The sequence below is a fragment of the Prinia subflava genome, chromosome 7 (genome assembly GCF_021018805.1).
Source record: "Prinia subflava isolate CZ2003 ecotype Zambia chromosome 7, Cam_Psub_1.2, whole genome shotgun sequence".
NCBI lineage: Eukaryota > Metazoa > Chordata > Aves > Passeriformes > Cisticolidae > Prinia > Prinia subflava.
The window spans coordinates 12,525,510-12,548,556 of NC_086253.1; positions in this window are offsets into that span (position 1 = coordinate 12,525,510).

Below are 23,047 nucleotides of genomic sequence, written 5' to 3' on the forward strand. Positions count from 1 at the left end.
CTGTAGGGAGCACACAGTCTGGTAACTGTCTGAGCACAGCTGCAGTTCCTTCACTGTGACAACTTCACCATCAATGCCACAGAGAGCCTGTGACTGCAGAGCTCCTCAGCTGAGCCACCTCCAGACTAGGCTGAGGACAGATTAATTTATTTTCCTTTTCTACCAACTTTGCCTGCAGTGTTTGTTATTATACTTACCAGCCCAAAGATTCACAGCACATGCTGTTTCCTCAAATGTCTGCTTTGTTCAGAACTGTCTAGCTCTGAATGCTCTGCAAGCATCATGTCATCATTTCAGGTCATACCGGGGGACAGCACACTTTACTAGCTCCTTACCCTTTAGACAAAGCTGTGCCTTTCCCAAAAGAAAGCACATGTTTAGGCAAAATGCTTAACACAGAGAGCTTTGAAAAAGGAGCAAAAGAAGAATCTCAGGTGACCCTTGTAAAAATTTCCCTGTTGTATTGAAAAGGCTGTTTGGCTGTTACAGCTTATGCCCACTCCCACTGCTAGTGAAACATCCTTTCTGGATGACACTCCTGTAGCTCTTAAAAACAGATCTAAAGACAAATTGTAGTGACTTTGAAAACATGTTGCACAGCAATTTAATCATCCCTTTTCAACCAAAAAGATCAAGGCAAAGAGGGAATAAAATAAAAGGACTACAAGATACCATGAGATTAGAGGTAGAAATGCCTATCAAGTACACAGAGAAGTTGCTGACAAAATCCATAGTTTTTTAAGCAGGTGATGTATTTGATAGACTTCCTAAGTACAGCTATGAGTTGAAAACCTGAATTTTCAAGGTAAGTGTACAAGTGGTTAAATTGGGTAGAATAGTATAAGAAACCATTGGTTTACCTGAAAACTAAATTGTTCTGGACTACTACATGACATCAGCTTTTTCTTTCAGAGATTCTTTATTTGGGGTAAAATATTTGAAACTGTGAGAATGTACTGACCTTCATGTATCAGCCAAAGGTTATATTTGATGAGGGGAATAAGATGATTGCCAATTAGAGATGCCTCTCTCCAAGTCTCAGTATAAAAATACACAAGGAGACATAAAGAATATAAAAGTAATTTTCTAAATAATTTGCATATTGTGATTTCTTTGTGCCTAAAAAACATTACTTTAAAAATTTATTTTACTCGGTGAAGAGATTTTAGACTAATTTGTCTCTAACTTATGTGTACAGAGATATCCATGCATCTCACTGCATCACAGTTCATCCATTATGAAAGGAAACGGAACATTTTGATTTTTTAAAATAATTTTAGAAAAACTGATGTCACACAGTAGCAACTGTAGTGAATCAGAACAAGAATCCTGATTCTAACAGCACAAGATGATAAATGTTTTAAAGAAAATGTTGTAATAGCTACAATTATATGCCACTCTAGACTTTAGAGCAAAATCCTGAGGCTGTTTCCTTTACCTGCTTTTGTTCTACTAAAGTAAAAGCCCAGTGCATTCATGATTAATTTCTACATTCCATCTTGACTAATTTTGGAGTGAGGTTTCTCAGTGCTGTCTGTTCACCTGTTCATTATTCATCTTCTTCATTTTCATGCCTGGCCATTTTCTGACAAGTACTCATACTGCCAATTTCTTTACTAGTCTCATCTTGCTATCTGTGGCTGCTCTTGAACAATCCTGGTCACTCCTGTGTACATCTGAAGGGAACTTGAAGGTATGAAAGACAGCCACTGCATGGCAGCAAGAGTGAGTGTGCACTTCTCAGCCCTGTGCTCAGCCAAAGTTTGGAATAAGCCACTGCAGAAAGCCAAACCAAGTTGGTCACGAATATCTTGCACAGTACACACACATATATCCTTCCACATCCACCACTTCTGAGGAAACCCGGGTTGTTTGCATAGGCTGGTGTTCTCTGCTACCAAGTAACCAATAAATTTGTTAAGTAAGGTCACTTTAAAGTTAAGAGTTCCATAAAAAAGCCAATACACAACTGCAGGTCAGTGCATGACCCTCTCTAGTCTTGTATCTCACAGTGGGCAAAGCCATGGCCTGGCTTGCAACAAGCAATATCTAGTAGTTTGAAAATGTAGATATTCCTTATAATTTCAAATTATAGGGAGAAAGAGAGCAGACTTGGGGGCATTTTCAAGAACACCTGGTAATGGAAAGAGAGAATTCAAAGGCCACTGGCTTAGAGAACAGCTCATCAGTGACACTAGTTGTGCGGTGAGTAACTGGCAGCAGAGCTGCATCACTTCTAAAATAATCAAATTTTTCCACTCAAGAAAATCCAAGAACAGCAAAACCCCATAAGGAAAATTTAGCTACCATGGCTGGGGTTTACACCCCATAAAAGGACAAGAAGTAGTTCTGTTTTCTCCAACCATACTCTATGAATTGGATCCTCTCCTTGGATTCTGTTGCCTCTCCTACAGCCCATATATTCCCACTCACATCCTGGCCACAGCAGCCATAACTTCATCCATAAGTGTAACACATCAAAGCTCTTTGGCAAGTTCCTAATCTGCATCTTCCTCATAAAAAAGTACCAAATGTAGAAAAAAATCACTTAAACATAGATCAGCTATTGAGACATTTCCCTGAATATTAGAGAAATACAACTTGCAGCTACAGTTTTTCACTGTATCTCACTTTCTTAAACATCCCAACAATAAACCACATGCAGAATTGCTTAAAGTGTAGTTCACAAAAGCCACACCAACCCTACAGTAATCATCGTAATGTATGAACTTATAACCAATAAATGTTGTTTAAAGTACAAGGCTGTATGGGGGTGGCTCTGAACTGAGGTAGGAGTGTGTGGCTTGTGGGTGACAGAAGGGAAGTAGTTGGGGTTGACAGGAAAAATTGATCAGTGACTGTAAATGGGGTGTGGAATGATTTAACTGCTAGTTTGATTTCATTTGTGGGCTGTGAAATTAGGAGCTTTTTTTCACAGTTCATGAAGATCTGGTGCATGTGTCTGTACTGTGAGTGTGAGTGTGAAGTAAAATTAAATATACATTGCCTTGTATCAGCTTTCTTGTAGAGGAAATTAACTGGAGTATCATGTGCCAAAGCAAAAACTGTGTCAATTAACTGAGAAGTTATGAGATGACACTGGTAGGAACTCTGTGAAAATGAAAGTCAAAAGCTAGAAGCACGTGGCTCATGCCCAGTGTTTTGCACAGAGCTTATAGAGCAGCATGTAAAGAACAGACACAACATCATCTAAACGCCCCCTCTTGTGTTTGTTCTGAAAACGGCACATTTTTCTCTGCAGTGGGAGAGGACAAATCTGGTTCTGAGTTGACAAGTCCCTTACAGCAATGCTTAGTGACTGTAAAGACAAAGTAAAATATCATATAAAGATTTGTGTAAAAATCAGCTTTCAATGTGCAAAAATGTTTTGCGGTTATATATTCAGCCCTCGGTAGAAGGAATCCTGAGGTTCTAAAAATGCTTTTCCTTACAGAGAAATCTCACCTGTTCTTTGGAGATGCAAGACACTTGCATTTTCAAGTGTATTCTATATTACACAAAAAAGTTATTGTAGAAGCCCAAAGTAGACGAAAGTGAAAGGATATTTTGTTGGACAGCAAGCATAGATTGTCCAACTTACAAGCAAGGATTTACAGGGTAGTGTTCACATAAAATCATATGTGCTAGTGAAGTTTCACTAAAGAAAAGGAGTATATGTAACAGGTTCTGTAGCTGTTTAAAACTCAGCCTAGAAATTTCACATGAATAGTGTCAACTTCACATTTAGCCTGGAAATCTGACCACTCAGAAAGTGCAGTATATTTTGTCAAAGGCTTACTGCCTGTGGCTTGAAAGCATTAATATTAAGTACAAGAATTTTAAAGCAAAAGTAAGAGCTGCTTTGGCACAGGTTTTTATAGCTTGCATATTTGAGGTTTATTTAAAATCTGATCCACGAAGTACTCTGATGCAAACTTGCTGGTTTGGATGCTGGTGGCACTATCGGCCATGCACTAGTCTCACTTGACAAAGTGGGTGCAATCGTTTTTTGAAATAGAACATTACTTTTGTAACATTTTCTGTCACAGAAGTTATGAAATCCTTTACTTCATCATGGAAGTACATGACAGAAATATGAGGTTGTTTGGAACAAATAGGAGGCAATCACATGTTGGGAGAATTATAACTAGACAGACAAATCTAAACTTAAAACAAGAATCTGCTGCATGTTGCAAGTTGTCATTTCACTTTTCAGCTTCTAACTATTTCATCACAAGCAGAATATCTGCTTGATATTCTGTGATGAAATTCTGAGAAAATGCCCACAAAGGCAGATATGGGCCCGACAATTCTATCAGGCCTTGGCAAATTTTTATTAATTCTTCATTCATGTCAATGATTATTTTCACTAAGGACAAAAAAGACACATCTCCATCTTTTGTGAAGTTTATCATACCAGTGTTAGTTCTTAGAAATCCTCACCCATATGAATTCCTCTGCAAGTGTGGTCTGTCCCACTGTATTAAAAAAAAAAAAAAAAAGGAAACCCCTACTCCTAATAATGGAGTTTTGAAGGAGTCAGACCTGAGTTTTCCCTGCTGAGGCATATGGTCACTTGTGTGATTCTTCTTATCCAGAACATTGGTAACAGTTATAACGCAATTTGAAAGCTTGGGCAGCTTTTTGGTCTTTATGTTGTTATAGAATGTTTCATGTTGTTTGTCACAAAATGACCCCTCTCTGTCTCTACATGCAGTCCCCTTCCTGCATCATTCCTAAGCACTCATGGAAGAGTTCAGCTCTGAATAGACAACCACTAGCCATTTTATTGCTGTTCCTGAAAACTTTCTATAAGAATGTTCTTTGAGAAGTTCCAGCAAGAGTGAAGGCAATCATTTCTCTGTGAATTCATTCCAAAGCTAAAGATGGGAAAAGTCACATGAAGTATCCTAGAATCTGTGTGCTATTATCCCTCCGCTCTGGAGACCCAAAAATGTCTTTGGTGGATTTTCTTCTACCTCTTCTAGCCAAATGCATATTTCTCCTTTTGATGGTGATTCATATTACGAGCAATTAGGTCTTACTCAATATTATCTTTCCACGTTCTTCATTGGCCTGAGGATTGAAACTCCTAACGATGGCTGTCCAAAATAAGCCTCACTGGTCTGTCTTCCATCATCCTAACCACATACTCTGCCCACTCAGGTCACTGGGATTTCACTCCATTCACTGCATTTGGCTCTTCATAGACCTCCCACAGTTCCTTGTTCAATAGTTCTCTCAACACATCTCTCTCTCTAACTGGTCCAAAGATTTACCACAGGGCTTTATTCTCAAAGATCTGTAACTGTGATTTTTCTTTTTTGGTAGATTGCCTTGTTTCCTGTCCACATCTCCCAGCAGTTCCATGCATTGGCAGCCTGGTCTTTCTCTGAAACTGCCTCGAGCTAAACATTATCTTCAGAGAAAAGCAACAATTGTTCAACTCCGTACTGACTGCATATTTTCCATCACCAAAATGTTGCTGATTATTTCTGGAATTCATAGGTGAAATGCTTGATTTGGTAACTTTTGAAAGGATGAGTGGTTTCGATTAAACTGCTATATTTATCAGGTTTTATTAATGCCTCATTAATATCTATCATAATGTTTTTATGACTGTTTTATATATCTCTGTCACCTAAACAATAAATTTGCAAAGATAAAATTTCTGACTTTGTTTCAAGTATCTAGTATGAGTTATATATGCATTATCATGTGTACTTATCTTCCCACAGCTTATCATAGCTATTGTTGTTTTTCCTGTTGCTGACCACCAAGTTACACAATTCAAATATTGCATATTCATTGCAGATTAGCATGAAGGTTTCCCATACAAACAATAGTTTTATTACCTTTTACCCATATTTACATTTTTTTAAAATCAAATCCTCTAGTATTTGATTCCATGGCAGAGAGGGAACATAATATGCTATAAAATTAGCCTTAAATCGTGTAAATATCCCCTAATTCCTTTACCTCCAGGCAAAAGATGGTATCTCTGAGAGAAGAGATTTTTAAAGCTTAAGGACTCCTATTTTGCATCCAAGCAATAAAAGCCGCTGAAGTATTGCTGTTACCTTTGTATCACTATTTGTAAAGAACAAAGGCTTTTTAAGCAGTGAAAAGCATATTGGTGCAATTAAAGTCTGCTAATAACAACTGAAATTATTTTCATAAGTCAGTGCAAACTGGGGTTTTAATCTTTGGTGAAAAGTTTAAATCAGGAATTTCTATAACACTGTAATTACTGTAAAAACTGCCAACTGGTAAGGAGTTAGAAAGAGATTTTATCTTGTGCTCATCTGTCCATAATTTTTTTCCATTTTATATTGCCTTGTAAGCTCACTCTTTATCCATAGCTTTAATTTCATTCTCATGCTGCTTTTAGTCTTTGGCAGAACGCAGAATGATCACAACTTCTGTCAAGTTTTAAATCTAGTTGGGCTGTAAGAAAATGCTGTTTGGAAGTGCACTGCATTTTAAATGAAAGTGCAAAACAAAAGCATTAACCCAGAAAGAAACAAAATGAAATACAGAGTATAATGCAAAGAGAGCATGGGAAGGCTGGACATCACTTCAGTAGGGTTTGTGGAGGCTGACTGGGGAGGAAGCTATGCTCTCTGCTGTACGTTTTGCCAATGGAACAAGCAGTCCCTGACAACTGGGAAAGGGCCAGCAGCATTCAATAATGCCAACAGACTCAGATAAAATAATTTATAAATTCTGATATTAAGGAACTGCTTTTCTTGCAGGTGTTTGAGTGGCTGCAAAGCCCTCATATTGCAGCTTGCTGGGTAGGTATCAGGCAGAGTTTTTTCTTTATATAGGCAGCCAGAGGCTTGTCCTTAGAAAGCTTTGCCTTGCAGAAGGAATTTCCTATGCCATCTTGGCATAGTTTAACATTGCTAAACTGCACTTCACACCAGCAAGCATGTTGAATTCATATAGGCCTTTCAGCCAAAGGACACAGGGAAGGACTGGTGGCAGAGAAATCCTGGAGGCAGCTTCCTTGCATGCAGGGTTGGTGGGAATCCTCCCTTTACCCTGCATTTTTTCTGTTCTTCTGTGTAGAATGTACAACCTTTAGACAAGTGAGTGTCCCACAGGCCTAGTCTGGAGTCCCTGGAGCAAGCAGAGATTTTGGTGATCCTCAGTTCCCTGCATTCCCTGTGTGTCCATGTGCAGTGACTCGCCCAGGCCAGGGCACGCTGGTGCTGTTTCCACTACAGAGGAGTTACCCGTCCCTCTGTCACAAAGGCTCAGTTACTGTGGACACAAAGCAGGGAGTGGATTATCCAGCAAATCCACCCTGTACTTACAGAACGATTTTGGAGCACAGGGTCAGTCTTTTTAAGTCTCCTGGTGAATACATTTTCTTAATTTAGACATAATTTGTTTAAAACTGGTTGGTCCTACAAGAAATTTAGCATCGGTGTCAGTGTTTTCTTTGAGTCTGGTTACACATAATGGTAATCCAAACATATTAAGATTAGGGCAGTCTGGCACCTAACTTTAACTCTGCCCTTCCCTGATACCACAAGTAGTGAAAACATAGGATTGGAGAATCTCATCTTCTTTTAAAAATTAAATATAAATCACTTTAATTATATTCATGTAATTACCATAGAGTTAAAGATGTGTGAGAGTGTCTTTTAAGTTTAACCATGCTTACCAGATTTGAATTTGATGTAACTGAAACAAATCTGAAAAATATTTTTCCTTGAGTTAATTGTTTTCTTGGGTCTAACACCATCTTAATTTATTTTTTATGATGGTATATCAAGTAATTGATTTCTAAAACTAGTAGCTATCAACCTACATCAATGGAAAACCACTTTTTTCAAGAGATTTATACAGCATGTTAAAAAGTACTTTGCTTCAATTGACGTTAATATATTAGCAGTAGGATTTATAAGGAAATTTATGAACTTTATAACTCAGGTATATTTTCATGTATAATATGAATATTTGCTTTCAAATAAAAATCTTAACAGTTTTTCACATTATTTAATTTCTGTACATTTCTAAGTATTACAGTGTTATTAGAATTTGATAGCAGGGTGTATTTCACTAAGCATAGTTCTTAAAGCAGAACACAAAAACTAAGTTCTAGCAGGCCACTTTGCAGTTTATATGTTTTTATCTTGGAATTAGCTTGTCTCTGGCCTAAATGGGTTCTTTTTCCATATGTTACTACAAATTGGTCTGTCAATAAATGCCTTTGATCAGTATCTAGGGAGAAGCACCACCCTTTGATTGTGATATCTATTTCTTCAAGCCACTCAGGAGTAAACGTTGATAAGAACAGGGATGAAAGGTTACCAACAGCCTGAGGTTTGGAATGCAGTTGGAAGCTAAGATACCCACAAATCAGTGGGTGCTGTTTGAAGGCTGGGATCATCAATAAGAAACACTAAGACCATGTTTTGCATGTTATAATCATGAGTGCTGTCCTTGGTTGCTGTCAGTCTTGAATGACTAATGACCAAGCCCTATACTTTGAAAAGGTAGAAATTAAATGTGGAACTTCAAATCATTGAAAGATTTATGCATAAAACTGTTATAGATAAACTTTTTGTACCAAAACCTGGCAATGTAGACATATTGTGGTGTAGCAATACCTGCATTGGCAGAGTCACAGTCCACTGCAGCAAAACACAAAAACATGAGGTTTAACTCACCCAGTGCTCCCAGGTCCTGCTGCAGCCACGAGGAGTGACTGCAGTCCTGCAGTCACATGTGTGGTGAACCGTGGTAGTAGCTGATACAACAGAACACTGCCTCCCATTGAAGGAAATGAAGATGACAATGACAGCCATTAGCAAGAGCATTTCTATAGTTTTCCTTTTTTCCATAATCTGTTTCATTGCAGTTGGCAACTCAGTATGGTCCAGTCTGTGCCACCAAGTGATAATGTTACCTTACTCTCTGTGCTGCCTTTACTTGGAAAGGGGAAATTCAACCTCAATCCACTGAATTTTAGACAAATGATAGCATCTACATCCTGATATGAGTTGATTGTGATGCCTGCTTTAATGCTTTGCTGAATGAGGACTGAAAAAAAAAGGAAGGCAAGTGGTATCTCAACATTATAGGGGGGAATGGGAAAAATAATTCAAGCTCTAAATAAGGAAACACAATTCACTGCACTATATAGGAAATATCTAATTTTGCAGAAGTATTTTACAAGCCATTGCATGATATGAAGAGCAATAACTATATGAGTAACAATTTGCTCTGTTCATGGGGCTCATTTTCTGTTTTCTTCAGCACTTTTTGACAACTAAAAATATTTGAAACCCTTCTTTTCTGATTATGTAAAACAACATAGTGTGGTCTAAGATGGGATATGATCTACACCTAAAGTTTCTGCAATAGTCTTCCATGACATGTTTGTTGCTTCCTCTGACAGGACACTGGCCATTGGTTTTGGGGATAATTTTTATTGAATGCCCACAGAGGCACACAATATGGTTGAACAAGTGATTATATCCAAGACCTGAGTCTATTCAATACTCCATGCTACAACAAAGCCTTTCTGAGACCAAGGTTGCCCCTGCCTTCTGGAAGTTTCTAGTCCATTCAGGATAATTATTCAGGCATTCATAAAAGAGTATTAAAATTAATACTTTGTTTATAAATACATATTTTCCATGAAACTCACAATTATTTCTAGTCACTGAGAAAGCTCTCAGGGTGATAGTAAAGCTTAAAATATATCCCTAGAAGGCAAGAATATGAATATTAAAATTAAGCTAAGAAGCAGAGAGTAAACCAATAATTTTTCTAAAGTGGTGGCTGAGCTTGTTTTACTTACTAGCTACTTAGTTATTACACACATAGCTATCATTTAGTTACTGCACAGTAAAGACTGGAGTAGTCATTGAATAATTGTGTTTATTTTATTTAGTGAAAGCTCAAGTACTCAGAGGTTTTCTTCTCACTTCAAAAGGGCTGAGTTTACCCCCAGCTTAGGAATCTCACTCAGCTCCCTGGAGGAAGTGAGAAACTGCAGATGGGATTTAACTTACCCAAATCCAGCTGCCTTAAGGTGAGGAGTCTAGTCTGCACCACTTACCCAGACTTCCTGCATGGCCATTGAAAAACTGTAGTCATTTTATGCAATAAATTCCATCTACCTGGGATCCTTTATTTCTGTTGTAGCTACACCACTTTGAGTCTAGAGCTATGCTCTCCCAAAACATCATGGAATATGTGCTGCTTCCTTCTCTCAGCCTGCAGAGCACTTCACTCAGTGACATTCCTGCATCTCTGTATCTGTGAGGTTAACTCTGCATGGCCTTTCCTACCTAGTTCTTATTTTCAGCAAATGCTCTCACTTCATGGCTCTGAGGAACCCTGTTAATGATCTTTGTTACCAGATACAGTCTAGGAGATGATTAAGCTAGAGACACACACAAATTGCTGAGGAGGGAAGGAAGGGCTGCAGTCAGAGTGCTGATCTCACCAGGCTGTAGCAACTGCAGTGGCAGTGGAGCAGAGCCACAGCCCAGGCATTTGGGAGCTGAGATTTTGTGTAGGACCTAACTGCTGAGAGGCCATACACAAGAGTTTCCTATTCCATCTCTCCACTGTACCTATGACTGTGCGGATAATTTATTCTATTTCAAATAACAGATGGGTAAATGTAAAGCTTCTTCCTGAGCAGAGACTTCAACTAGCCTCTTGGTTTGATTTTGTCTTGAACCACAGAGCATGCCATATTTCTCAGCTGAGCAGCTACTATCTGAAAATCAGCATCTCTAAGCCATTTCTCTTATGAAGATTGTGTTTCAAAAACCAAATCAAACCTGACAGGTAAATTACTTTTAGAACTTAAGGTAATATCAGGTTAAGTAAGTACTTTAAGAAGCTATTCCTTTCTGGTTTTAGTAGTGAATTACCACTTTTCAGCTAAGACTGAGCAACCAATACATATGTATAAGAGGACTTATCTGGTGAACACCAAATAGGAAAATCAATGTGACAGGTTAGCATAATCCAGTTTGGGGATTAGAATATATCTGATTTTTTAATACTAGTTAAAATCTTGCTCCTTGTGAAGACATTCTCCCTGATAGACTGAAGCTCTTCTGCAGAATTCTTCCACAGAAAATTTTTCTTCTCCAAAGCATGCTATTTTCATCTTCTGTTCCTTGTAGGTCAGTAAAAGGTTTTGTAGTCTCCCTTCTGTAATGAAGATTCACAGCTTTTGCAAACATGGTTTGAGAAGAAGGAAAGACTAGAAAGACTGCAGTTTAAGGGACCATATAATCTACTGTTTTATTCAATCTTATCTTCATGGCAAACTCCATAAACTACTCATGCAGCACCTAGCCTGTTTCCTTCACTGGAGTTTCCAGTTGCTGCAGTAAGGAAAAGAGCTCAGGAATTCTCATGCTAACAGCTCTCATATTTAAAAGCAATTACTGCAATATAAACCTAAGGATGGATGGTAGAATCATCAGGGATTTATTTGAATGTGTTCTACTATTTCAAAATTATCTAGAAGAAATAATTAAAGTAAGATGTTTGTCTAAATTGGCAGGAAGCAACTACATAAGGCTGAAATTAAATGACATATACTGATTCATTGTGAGTTGAAAGAGAGTTTGATTATTCTAGTGTAGTTTGAAGTTACATCTAATGTCATGAAATTGCACTTGCAACCCTCAAATGGAGTTGTTCTACTCTTGCAGTGGTTCTTTCATATGGTCCCTGCCATGTCACTTGCTTGGATCTACCTGTGAGTTAGCAGAGTATTAGTTAATTTGCTGTTCCAGTGGAAAAGTAATCCACCAAAAGAAAAAAAACTTCTCTTGTGTCAGTTCATTGAACCATCCCATACTGTTCCAGAGCTGAAAAAGGGAAGGGAAAAAAAGCAAATGTTCTGGAAGGGATGTGACCAATCACTCCAGAGGATGCAGAGCTTTGAGTACAACAAACCTCAGTCTTACACATGCTTTAATTTCATCTGATAGGAGATGCTGCCATAAAGCCTAATAGCAATCTCTGTGCTGCTGATAATATGTTCTCACATCATCCCTTATGCTGACATTGCATTTAAATGTATCTGAGACAGGCACCTCATGCACAACAAAAGCATTTTGAAGAATCAGCAAATCCAACCACTGCATTTAAAAACAAACAAACAACAAACAAAAAACAGCTTCATTTTTGGAATTCTTATTGGTAAATTGAAATTCAGGTATGTCAGTTCCCTAATCTAAATCATTGGGTAATTATCTAATTGCTAGAGCTGGCACAAGAGGAAAGTCAAGTTATGAGCAGACAAAGGTCCCTTTGGTAGTTTATTCCTATAACAGCTCAAAGCAAACATGAGATATGAGACTACATCCAGGCCACAGTGGATATCAGGTGTAGATCTGAAACACAAAGGGTGAAATACCATCTGCTGTAATTTTGTTACATCTTTTTCTGCATGTTCCTGTTTTATGCTTTTAATGCTCATGTTCTCTGCAGAAATAACTGCAGCAGCTGGTGTGGATGCCCCATCCCTGGCAGTGTTCAAGGCCAGGGTGGATGGGGCTCTGAGCAACCTGGGATAGTGGGAAGTCTCCCTGTCCATGGCAGGGGGTTGGAACTATTTGATCTTACAGTCTCTTCCAACCCAAACTATTTTACTGTTCTAGGATTCTGTTCTTCTAAGACCATTTTCAGCAAGTGTTTTCTTTTCTATACTGCTATAGTAATTATTTTGAAAGTCTATAAATATTACACAACATTCTGAATATGATTTCTGGGTTTGATCTGTTGATTCAAATAAAATGTGTCTTTAATTAACTTCTAAAAGAAAATATTATATGTGTTGGGTAAAAAAAAATGCCATTTTTACCAGCCTAGAAAGACTCTGCTCTGCTAAAAAAAAATGCTGTGCATAAATCCACAGTATAACATAAATACTCAAGGGACTCAGCTGTGCACAAAATGTGGATTAGAGGCCAACAGGCCAACAATATTTTTGTGTTTATTTTGTATAATTGATTTTTACACCATGTATTTCCTCCTTCTTTCTATGGAACACGAGGCATAGGTATGGGAGCCCCTTAGTGTAAAAGTTTTATTTCTCTTATTTCACACCCTCTCAGGACCTTTTTTCTAGTCATCTATGGCATTTCTTGCAACTTCCACATCTTCAGGGGCCAGAGAAACTTCACCTTCCACTCTGTTGTACCTTCTTCACTTCTGGTTGTTGCTTGCAGATAAAACAGATCTCTAATCTTCACCCAAATGTCTGCCTTCCAAAACCTGAAAATTAAGTCCATCTAGTAAATATAAAGATCATCATCAGGCATTTTAAAGGGTGATCCTTGCATACAGTTCTCCTAATACTTCTTTCTTTTTGCTTCCTGTGGCAATCTGTTGTGAAAAATAGGCATATGACAGTACTGAAAAAAACCCCCTGCAATTTTTAAAAATATATAAATGCTTTCCAAGAGTGAAGATAACAAGTACAGTAGTTGTTTCATTACATAATTGTTCAGAAAATAGAGTAGGGAATCAGTAACTGTTGTGAACCAAAAAATAAGATATAGAAATGTCTTAGGGGAAAAAATGTCTAAGGTGAAATCCTGACTCTTAAAGCATTCATTTCCCATTGATTCCTACATGGCAAGTATTTTACCACTAGCATTTATACTAATTATAATTACTATTAACTCCTTCATCTTCCCCATGGGACAGTAAACCCGATTTTCTTTTTTGTGTCTTAAACCAACCTGGGGATTTGCAATGTTCACTCTCAGAGGTTTCAGCAGAATCCAGGCCAGGGGTCAGCATCATGTGAGTGATGTGGTCACATTTTAAAAAATGTTTGATGTCAAGTTATTCTGTCTGTTTGCTTCAGCAGCTGGAGAGAGGGGTAAAATATGACACTTGGAGTTTACCTGCACGTCCTCTACTGCATAGGACACAGAGAGGTACTTGATGCAATGAGCTACTTTTATCTCCAAGTATCTGAGCTTCTTCCCATTTTTTACACATGAAACAATAATGTTGTGGGGCCTTTCATCTTCATGAGCTTTCATGGTTTTCATTGTGAAACAGTTCTTGGGAAAACACGGAGCTTGAAAGTGGTTAATGAGGTTGCCCTGGTGCCATTAGTTTAACAGAGAAGCACAGAAGATGATTGTCCATAGTAACCACAGAAAAGATGCAAGACACAACCCAGCCTCTTTCATCTTCTGAGAACACACCCTAAAATGGCTCTAAAATAAGAAAAATGGAGAAAAATTGCTTGCAATTTGGGTATTCATACCTCTTCATCTGCAGTGCAATGTAACACCCAGAGACTTGACATCATATTTATTTATTTTTAAATAGTTAAATTACTATTCTCCACTGACTCTGCTGAATCATCAGAGTACAGAGGATTGACGAATAGTTAAGTATCCATTTTTTCACAGTGAAAACTACAGAATCCTATCTGTGTTCAGATACACAAGGCCAGGCTGCAGAAATACGTGATCAGCCATGATGTTAAACTTTTAGCACAATCCCTGGGACAATTTAGTCTGTGCCAAAAAAAAACCCCTAATCTCCCAAACTGCATCTGGGGCAATGGACATTATCAACACAGAGCCTGGATTTGGCTTCCTGATACCAAGAGAATTCAACCATGGAGATGTGAGCTGTGTCACAACACTAAACCATGGGGCCTGTTTTATTTATTGCTATAGATATAATCTAAGTATGTCAAAGAAGAACTGTGTTTTCTGATGCAGTTTAAGAAACCAAAATGACCAATACTACCTCATTCTTACACACGGCAGCTACAATTATACACAATTCTATAAAAATTAATTAAATACATTAATTTTAATGTATCTTAATGTCATGTCTACATTTTTTATTATTTTCATTCTTAAAATCTTATCAAAATGTCATTGTTTTTTATAAAAATATATGCTGGATGTTGCTTTAAGAGCTAATAAATTTTTCTTCTGGCTTGCATCATCAATAGAATCTTGTCTAGGTTGTTCATCACACTCATCAAAAATTGAAACGTTGTATGTTTAAAAATGTTTGTGATCAGAAAAGATTAACTTTTAAACAGGTTCTTTATTTGTGTCCTCACATTTTAATTTCATTCAACTCCATTTAAAAAAAAACAACCACAACAGAACTGAGTCAAAGGCAGCAAATTTTTGCCCTTCAGCATTGGCAGCATCCTATCTCAATGGAAAAAAGAAGTCCATGTGGAAGTTCAGAAGGAGAACAAACCAGAGGATTCTGGTAGTCCCATCACTTGTCATTTGGTATGATGTAAAAGTTGCTGGTTATTCCAATACCAAAGTGGGGAGAAAACTGATCAAAAGTTATAAATTAGCCGAGATTTAATAGCACTACAGAAAAATCAAAGCAGTCACCAGACACTGTGTGTTTTACATGAATTCCAGCATGCTAAAACTAATGTAATTTGCTTTTGTAAATAAAGAATAACATCCAAGCATCTCTCTTTATCTCATTTGAAAAGATAAGTGTTCCATCTGCCAGTGGTCTCTGCCTACAAGATTGGGGCTTATTTTATTGTGTATTTTCCGTATCTTATTATCAACAGTGATCTTTCCCATGTGGAACTGCTTTGGCACTTGATCATTTTAATCTTATTTTCATTTAGCACTTTAACATATGATTCATAAAAAGCAAAATTAGGTTGCCAGTGTCTGGGTCTTAACCATCGCTGTTGTTATGTCTGCTTTCCTGTTCTAATAGTTCATATAAATCACTGGAATTTAATACCAGTAATGGCCTGAGCATTTTCCTCTTCTTACCCTTCAACTCTTATGAGGGTGAGAATTATGCTGAATTCTTCATTGCAGAAGGTGAGAGAAATCTGGCAGTAAGTTTATGCAGCTATAATGCTGCTCAGACTGGAAGCACCAATGTATGATATGCATGTGTGATAACTTTTCTGAGAAGAAATATGATCAGACAAATCATTATACAAGTTGTGGTTTCATTTAACCTTTTTAGTCCATGAACATATTTGATGTTTTCTTAGAGCAAATTTAATAAATTCAAACATCCCCAGACTTTCTGGCCACCACTGTCCTTTGCTAGCACATAGATCTCTGAAACCTGACTATCTGGAGGTAACTTACACAATCTGTTCAGGCTACCTTTGCTACTTACAATTTAATCCAGTATAAAGCAAATAAACTTTCATCTTCTAAGCACTTAAGCTAATTACGTTTAGCCAGAATCTCAAGTACTGGAATCAGTTCTATATACAGCCATTAAAAAGACAAACATCATAAAATCCAGATGCAAAAAACTTAGTCTAACAAATTTTCTTTGGCGTGAAGTATAAACAAAACCATATCAACCACAGAGGCACTTCAGATGTCAAACTGTTAATCAGTGTTTTCAAATAAAAACTTCTTTTAGTATGATGGTTACACACATGTACATTATTACTAAAATGTACTTTGATTCAAATACCAGGGGATGTTAGTCTAACTTGTAGAATCTTTGAAAGTATTTTTGCAGAATAGTAAGCATGAGTTATAGAATCAATTTCATTTTAATTTGATACTGTCTATTATTTTTTCCATTTAAGGATTTTCTGTATTTTCATTTCTATGCCACAAGTATTGGGGAAGTATTGTTTTTTCAAAACCTACTACTAGAGTTCATAATTTTAAGGTCCTTTTCAAATCTATCCAAGTTTCAATACAAGTTAACCCTCCAAGCTTTGCAGTGCTTGATTGTTCTCTCACACTGCTAGTGTAAAACTGTTCCATCTTCAGTGCTCTGATTCCCAAACTCACATCCTAGTTCACATTGTTGCTCATCACCTTAGGTTCATAAGGCTGTTTATGTAAAAGTAACCCCCAATTATTCTATGGAATTTATAGGATCTGTAGTGTACCATTTGATATAGCTTGGGAGTTTTGTATCTTGTTAATTAAGATAAACCTGTTTATTATTGGGTTAATGTAGTAGAAGGTAAACTGTGAGTGAGTGTGAAGTCCAGCTCCTTTTATGTTACAAAAGTAATTTAAAAAATTATCAACTTACAACATCCTGAAGGCAGCCTATGAGCTAGTCTGCTTTTGGGTCATTAGGAATCCTCAGTGCCTGTGAAATAAAGGTGACAACCAGAGTTCATCAGGGATTTCCTGTCGTGTCATTTTCATCAATGCCAATCAAAATCAAAATTTCTCAGGGGGATATTTGCATCAGTTCTAATGAAGGTGTGATTCTTGTCCACAATAAGGAGGAGGGTAACCCACAAAGATTAGTCAGTATCAGGGATATGAGAGAAAAAAGTTCAGGATTTATATCTAGTAATTTTTTTTTTTTTCAAAAACAGCTCCTATGAGAAGACTGAGAAGATGCACCTCAACAGAACCAGATGGAGCCATTCATGGGGGATTCAGGGGCCTGAGGCAGGCACAGTCACTGTAGGACATGCTGAAATTGTCACTACTCCTTCTTGGCTGCAGACTACTGCCCCAGAGCTCTGCTGGAGGAAAGAATCCTGTTCATGGTGCGTCAGAAAGAGTTAAGTTATATTAAACTTGAGTTTAGGTGTTTTGTAGGTGTTCTGGTGTTGTTTGAGATGGGCCAGGGAGTGCTTTTGTTGCTCTTCCTCCATCTTGCTGCTGGCAAAGAGACAGGAGATGATGCACAGTGGGTGTTGCTTGAGCTGGAGGACACCATCTCCACTGCCTTGGATTCCAGTCCTTTGCCTCTCAAGTGCATGATGCAGGTTTCTCGTAACACAGGTTTCGATCCTAACTACTGGTTGTCTCATTTTCTTTTGCTGTGAGACAGGAAATGTCTTTCCTTATCATTTTTACTGGGAACCATTACATCCCAGAAACTGCCAGTGAAAGGCTTGAAGAGCAGAAAGGTGAGGTATTCCAGGATTCAATCCTTCCCATGGCTGCTGCATCGCAAAGTGCTTGTTAAAATTTGACTAAAAGCTGCCTAAGTAAAATTTCTTAGCACATTTCATTATTTGGGCACCAAACACCAAACTAAATATCAAGCCTAACTTTGTCAGTCATCTAAGCTTAATAAATTTCTGAAGCTCATGAAATTAATTTTCACTGTAACACATTTATTTACACCTTAAAAAAAGAACTGATCAGGATTTGTCATTGTTGCTGTTGTTATATTACTGCTGGCATTCCCTGAAACATGATCATTTCAAGGACAAAATGATGCCTTGCCCTTTAAAAGGAGAACAATAATACTTGCATTTTGAAAGGAGCCAATACTACACAGGTTACACTCCAACTTCTTCACAGGGGACTGCCAAATTTTTTTTAGTACTTAGGGGCACTCCTTCCTTCATCTAAATAAGCAATAAACCAGCAATATAACATTTATAACACAGTTCTAACAACTTGTGTTATTCCTTTTCCCCACGAATGCTACAGGCCCTGAGCTTCCTCACAACTTTCCTGTGAGATTAAGCTCAGACATTTTGCACAGGGAAAAGCTAAATACTTTTTATTTACACTCTGCCTTGTTAGCCCATCTCATACATTAATATACATTAAATCAAATTATTCTACGTTTTGCTCTCTTTATGCTCTAATTCATACACTGTACCTCCACAGAGGTTATACTTACAGGAAAGGTGTCCATATTATCCAGACCAGAGTAAGCATGATTGATGAGCTTCTTCAGATATACCACCCATATGTGTCTGAGGAAATCCTGATTTAAGTGGATTTGAGTAAGGATAATGCCTTATCTATATCAGAAATTTACTAAATATATTTAAATTGATTACCACATTTAAAAATTTATGCAGCTGCATTGGTGCAAACCTTTTCTAAAATACGCTTATTTATCCTAAGTAATTTAGGAGAGCAGGTCTGATATTTCTCAGGGCAATACAGACTTTTGCACTGTAAAGGTCAGAATTAGATGAAGTATGTAGGCCAACCTCAGAGCAAATTTTAATAACTGAGGACAGCACAGATCTTCAAATGCATTGGTAGCACTGGATTACTTACTTTCCACCAAAAGCCAACAGAAGCTGGATGAGTAGTTTCCATGGTGTTCCCTTCCTATGCAATTTATTTCTCATAGCCATTGGATTTCTAATTTACAAATACATTTTAAAGTAAAACAGAAGTAATTCTTCTTTCACACACTGCACATAAACTTACAACTTGATTTCTCCCACCCATGGACAAAGGTGGTCTACAGGGAAAGATAAAGCCTGTGACAAGTGTGCAACCACTGTAGAGTTAAGAGTCTGGTTTAATCTAAGTACTTGATCATATCGGAAGTATGAGAAGCCATTCAATGCTTTTATATAAAATGCTGTTGGAGCAGTATACAGACACCCAGAAAGTCTCTTCTAGCCATACATTTATTTTGGGATCAACGTGATGTTAACATACATTTGCCATAATGCTTCAGTAGTGTTAAAATTCAGAGGTCTTTCTCTCCTCTGAAGCTGGGTCCCTGATGTAGCAAGGTCAAATCTCCTTTCTGGCTCGCTGTGCAGGAGGGACTGTCTGACACAGGGCATTCAAGGACATTTATAATGGATGTTCAGCCACTGAAGGGGTACCAGGCTTGAGTTACTGAAGCTACAATTCCCATGAGGCAGCTGGAGGACTCCTAGGGCAGCATGCCAAGGCTGGGCACTTGGGCTTGAATCTGTAAAAATTCAAATCAAAATTCAATCTGCCTAAGCTTTCATTCTCTTGGCATTAATGACATTGCATTCCAAAGGAAGACCTATTTCTTCAGATGTCTGCCCTAATAAATGAGTTACTTGAAAATACATTTTCCAATACAAAGTTAAAGAGTGAAATCCTTACTGTACTATTGAGCCAGCCATGTGCTTTGCTCCTTTAACCAGAATGACAGGAAATGTAACCATCAGCATTTTCTCAGACACTCACACATTCAGCTTTTCCAAATGACATGGATATCCCATTGCAGTATTTGAACTCCCTTAAGAACAGCAGTTTCTTCTAAGGATGGGGGTGAACTTTCCTAACTACTTTTCCTTTTCTTTGTTTTTTCCCCCAAAATACATAGTTTTAGTGAGGGTCCAGTGGGCCGTTAAGGACTGTCTTTATTTTGGCTTTCCTTTTGACTGAGCCCTTTATAAGAGATGTTGTGTGGTTTCCCTTTAGAAGAAGAGGAGTTTTGTGAGTAGTTAAGGGCAAAAAATTGAATTTGTTAGTGGTGCATTCCACACTTTTATGACTAAGCCCATAGCACATGTCTATGTAACTGGTACATAACATGATACTAAATCAGCCCGCATAACTAAATTGCAACATACCATTGATTTTAGTCACTAATAAAACACATACATGTGTTTCAAGTGGTTTTAATTATCTGTTTATTATTAAAGCATGTTTTCTTTGCCATGTTTCTGTAAAGTTTAGATGTAAGAAAGAATTCTTCCAAATTTAAGCTCAGCTGTATTACTTGATACATTTTTGGATCAGGCAAACAGTGTCAAATGGCCATTTACCAAACTATTGTTCTTTAACTTTGACCTCCTAAAGGTGGCACAGAAATCATGCCTGGGACTTGGTGTTCAGGGAAAGATAATTAAACGTCTGATGGATTGCATTGATAGGACTTTGTCATTAACTTCACAGAAATAAACCCCTTCTTGAGCTGAGGCCAGAACAATCTGTGAACCTGACCAGCAAACTCACCGCTCTCTGTTCACAGTCTGTTTCCTTCTCTCTCTGATCTGATAACTCCTGCCTCTGTTATTCTCTGTCTTCCACTCTTCATTTTTTTTTTTTTTTAATCCCTTCCCTGACATCAGAACTTTAATTCACTCCCACTGCTCCTTTCCTCTCTTCCTGATCTTGCACAGCACAGTGTGACTTGGGGATTTGGAAGCCTTCCTGTATCATAAATGTGTTTTCTCTCCCAGTTTTGTTATTTCTCTAAGTAACACTGTTCAGAGCAAATCTATTTAATTCCAGTAACTTTCTCCACATCTCTGACTTACTCCTTAAGTTCCCCATCTTTCTGTATCCACTTATCTCTCTACTCAGATGGCATCTCATTAAAATATTTGGAGAGGAAATCAGCAAAGGCTTCTGCTTTGTTTTGCTTTCTCTTCTCCCCAACTTTCCTTTTCCATTGGGGCTAAGATGCTGTAGTGGCTCTCTTCTAAGAGCTCTGCTTTCTTCAGCAGTCCCATCGCTTCATCTCACTCTTCCACTTTATCCTTTACTCTTCCTATAGCTTTTGTCACTTTCCCCTTTCAGTACAGTCCTGCTTTACTCGTTCCCACAGTCACCTCCCTGCCCTTGTCTCTCCAATAAGTGCCCTATTTACCTCCTACTTTACAGGTTCACTGAATGAGAAATTGAGCTTCTCTCCTCTGGTTCCATCCAAGGCCAAATTCTACCAAAACATTGATTACCAAGGTCTTTTTAAACCTTTAGATGATGTATCCTCATCCTGCTTAATATCTCTCCCTCAGTTTCCATTATTGGCTCACAGATATTAGCAGAAACATAATGGTGCTCTCAGCAGCTTATTATACTCACTAATTCTAAAACAAGGATCTTCTTTCAGCTTTGCTAATTATGCTTGGGAGGAACTATTGACAAACATTGACAGGATGTGGTTTCTTTACAGTCAGAATCCTCTTTCCTTGATCTCTGTGGATGATTAGACAAATGCCAGGTTACTGGCCTGCAGAGATCTTTATCACTACTTCTGGTAAATTAATTTGATATTGTCTAGTTTTGTTGAGCTTATTTTGTTTATCTATTCCTTTATCTTATGCTTAGATGATTTTTGAGGCAGGACTGTGGGGTTTGTCCAAATTTCACAGAAATCTTCCCACAGTGGAGTCTCAGTCCATGACTAAGGCACCATTTGATTTTGTTAGTAACAGCCATACCTTAAAGGCTTAACTGAATTTCAGCTGTACCTAAAAGCACATAATTGTCAATAAACCAGCTCTTATTTTTATTTGAATTGTTTAAATTTAAGCCCTTTTTCAGTAATTTAGTCTTCTTTGTAATTAGCAATAGTGAGAAACATATGGTTACTCTTTTTGATCTGAGCAACTAACCATAATTTGAGATCTCATAGGTTATTCCCAGGGGATGGAGAAATTGATGGGGTAAATATTCTTTGATGTTTATTTTTCTTTATTTCTGAAAAGGTTTATTTCTGAGAACGAAATTACTTCTTTCTTCAAAACATCAGGATTCAAGCTGCCAGAAATAATGCATCCCCAAGTCAGTACCCAAGCAATAATACACTCTGTGGACTTCCCCTAAGGCATACATGAGCATTATTTCTTTTTTTTTGTCTTCAGTTATTATTGAGCTTTGCTCCACTTCTTAATTTGAAGCCTTTTCTCCATATACATATTTCCATGCATGTTCCAAGCTAAGTAAAACTGCTTCACTATTTTTATTTGGATTTCTGGTTTGAATCTGGAAACTCCTGCTTGCCTACGTGGAGGGTTTGAACGACCTCTTATAAATACTATAAATAAGCAGCAAGTTCATCTCAATGCAAATAATGCATCAATTAAATGGATGTTTCTTTCAATAATTCTATGCAGTTGCATTTACTATGGATTTTGCTTCATGGTCTGTAAAATCCCAACAGATAATAAAACTGGTTTCGTATTTTGGCTTTATAAATCTCTGGAAAAAACTCTTTCACTCAAAAACATAAAGGATTTTTGACAGATGACTGGAAATGCAACATTTACATTGAGACACTGAGATATCTTCATTTTAAAGTTGTGAGAAAGATATTTTTTATGCAGTAAGAGAGGCAAAATTAGTAGAAGTCCTTTACTAACACTCATGAGCTCCATTACAGAGCCTGTCAGTAAACTAGCCAGAAGCTTTGTATGTACCTTTAGGCTTTGCTGTTTGTGTGCATTTGGAAGACTCACTTGTGGCTGCATGGTTATGTCCTGTAATTTTGTGGTGTCATGAATAAAAAGCACATCACAGACTTTATTATAAACTGTAAATAATGTAGTACAGCCCTTGCTAAACCATGTGTAGGAGCTCAGTAGTTTCACTCACACATT